This window comes from Solanum lycopersicum, chromosome 5 (assembly GCF_036512215.1).
Source record: "Solanum lycopersicum chromosome 5, SLM_r2.1".
Classification (NCBI taxonomy): Eukaryota; Viridiplantae; Streptophyta; class Magnoliopsida; order Solanales; family Solanaceae; genus Solanum; species Solanum lycopersicum.
In genome coordinates, this window is record NC_090804.1 from 29409799 (window position 1) to 29413507 (window position 3709).

The following is a 3709-nucleotide window of genomic DNA, read 5'->3' on the forward strand; positions in this document are numbered from 1 at the left end:
CCTTTTTAGATTCATAATCATGCTCATATAAATCAAATATATACACATCACAACCATTTTCAACAAAAATACAATTTAGTCAAAATTTCAAAAATCTTACAGTGAACTGCCAGCATTGCAGTGAAACATGCTAATTTTTTCAAAAATGCAACCTTTAAGCAATTATTGAAGAAATCAGGATAATATGAGAGATAAAACCACATAAACTCAATTTACAACATAATCATAACTTCATGAAATGTACAATTCAAGGAATCAAGGAAATTCAATTCCAACAAGACTCCTAAACACAATACAACATGCAACATGCTACTATGACATTCTAAGAGTTGAATAGAAGAGAAGAGACAATCAATCAAAACCCTACTACTCACCATACTTCCCCGCTTAGAAGGAACTCATAGCAACAAAAAGAGAGAAGCTATAACTTGACCAACATTATCATCATCATCCAGCTTTGATCCCCTAGCCCGGAGTTCATAGAAGTGATTCTCTTCCTTGGAGCATCATCAACCGTAAAACTTGGAGGAACTTGCTTACCTTGCTTTCCTCTAGTCGCAATAGTAGGACAATCTATCACCTTATGTTCATCCTTACCACAACCAAAGAAATTCCCCGTACCCATTAGGCATTGCACATAATGCTTCTTCCCGCAAGTAGTGCAAGTAGGCTTACTACCTTGAGAACCACCGCCTTTCTCAAGTTTGACAGTAGGAGCACTAGGTTCATCTTTAATTGGAGCATTCTTCTTTAACCTAGGTTGGTTTTACTCACTTGGCCCACTCTTCTCCAAGTTTCTAGAAATCCTACTAAGCTTGGAATTCTCAATGGATTGAGTATACACCATAAGTCTAGAAAAAATCATATCACAATGGAGCATGGACGTACGACACTCTTCATTCACAAGGTCGGTGACACCGGTCACAAACCTACTCATCTCATCCCTAGGGTTATACACCAATGATGGAGCATACCTAGACAACATAGTGAAGTTAGAGGAATACTCGTCAACACTCATATTGCCTTCCTTGAAATTGATAAACTCCTCAACATTCACCTCCCTCCTCTCACAGGGAATGTATTTTCCTATGAAAGACTGTTTAAACTCCTCCCACTCTATAGGAATCGACTCCACTAGATTATTGTCTTTCATTGAGTGTACCATACTTGAGTCACCTCCTTTAATTGGTACGATGCTAACTCCGCCTTCTCCATAAAAGTCACATTATATCACTTAACACCTTATAAACACCATTTAGAAGCTCGTTGGGGTCCTCTCCCACCTTAGAGACAAGAAAGATAGGAAGATTCATCCTCACAAATCTCTCAATATAGAGGTCACCGTTTTCGCCATAACATTCACTCTAGACTCAATAGCCCTATTGACATGTGTAGTTATGGCTCGGGATAAAGCAAGTAGATCCTCTCTAAGCTCCTCATAGTAATTTCCAAGGGAACCACCAGAAAATCATTACCTCTTTCCTCAATAGTAACTTGAGAATATCTATCACTTAGGTCCCCTTGAGCATCATGAGGAACTTGCTCAACTCAAGAGGAATCTCCTTATTCATCCTTCCCTCTTCCAACCTTCTAGCGGCCATCCTTCTAGTATTCATCTTCCTAAAAACACAAAGAAAAGCATTAAGAAAGACACTCATAACTTTTTACTCTATGGCACAACATAAAAGTAGAGAAAGAAGGAAAACTCTATTGTTCTTTATCCTCTTGCCCAAAGATGTGTCACGACTCACAATGATGAACGGGACTCTACTAGATGTGAATTTATGAGACTTTTTAATTCCTATGACTACTTTCATAAACTATGCTCTGATACCAACTTTATTATATCCCGAGAGTACACCCTAGGAAATATGGAACTCTCGGAGTGCGACATGGTTTACATAACCTCTTGGAGGTCTTGCACAAGCCCTTGACATCATTTATTGCATACATGTATGAAAAATAGTGCGGAATTAAAACTTTTCATATGAAAACATCTTAAAATATCATTCACATAAAAAGCAATAGAAAGCTATAAGTGTCATTATATGCCATCGTTATACTTAAGAAATACATGGGACACGGACCATACAATGTAAATATAATAATCTAATATCTATTAAAATAATTTGAAATAATTAAGTCTAAAGATTATTATGCCCTAGAGTCAAGTGAGGACATACTTCAACCTCTCTTGAAGGATTACTAGATTCCATGCTTGCTCCAACAACACCTCTCAACTACTAACCACACCTTTAGAGATATACAAAAATATGGAATTCGTACAAACACATATACTAAGTACGGCTTAATGCATAAAATAATGAGAAACCGAAATTTATAAGAAACATAATCTTTTTTATTAAAACTTCACATTTCAAGTATAAGAACCATATTTAAGCACTTAACATCCCATTAAAAACACAATACAAGTCATATACAATTTATACAAATGTAAAAAATCTTACAGTGAACATCACAATAACTTCACTTTAACTCTCACTAAAAATCATACCTTACATTATAGCATCAATAACACCTACAAACAGCACAACCATATGATCCTCCCACCAAAGATTATTCTAAGGCTCACTTGAGTGAGTTATGAAGCGACCGCCCATACAATCCCTTCACACACACCTACGAAATCCTTTAGAGTACCTAGGATAAGATCATTTTCACAACATATATATATTATGACATTCTCCAACCAAAGATTATCAAAAGACTTAATTAAGTAATTCAAGAAGATAACACCCGCACACCCTCTCCATGATTACCTAATTAATCCTTAAGAATTCCTAAATTTGGATCATGTCTACTTTATCAACAAACTTTCAAATCTAGAGTCATTCTTAAGACTTCCCTAGGTAATAAGACATAAAGAGACCATCCTTTATGCCCCCTTTACACCTAAACTAGGCAACCCTTACACTACTCAAGATAAGTACTTATTCGTGTACATGCTTCCTAACTTAAGTCATTAACTTTATTAGTTTATTAAAGAGATATTCATCACTTAAGGACATTCAAGTAATAGTCTAGGAGAAGACCTAGGGACTATCTCAGTAACATCTTCAAAGCCTAATTGTGAAATGTCTAGATAGCGTCTCATACCACCACCTAAACTTGATAGAACTTCTCCAAAACAAGTGGGTATCCCATATAATGCAAATCAGCAATAACCGACATAGACCATACTAGCTATGCATGGAATCACGAGTCATGAACCTACTCCGATGGAGGTTTGTTCTATGGGCCAATGGTAGAACTAGGACACATACCATGTAGGCACATGCTTAATGAATATGAAGGGTTTATTTGTTCTCTAATTCAATCTTATATAGAGAAACTTCACAAACCATACTCACTCAGCGCTAGCCTTTTTTATCATAAGTATTTCATTAAAGTAGTACATAAAGAGGTTCCATATCTACTTCACAACCCAATCACATTACACCCTATCAAAGAGGGTCCACTAAGTCTATCTACAATGGCTAAGAGGATATCTCAATGACTTCCCTAAGGATGATTTCATGTCCTTCAAACGAACCAACCTTTAAGTCAACCATTCACACCAGAAGGATACCATTACGACTTTCAACTTTAAGGATATCATAACCTTACATCTAGGATGAAGGTCCCACATAAAGGACCTTCTTAACAATGTTTAAGGCCACATGTCAATCACATATACAAGGCTAAGAGG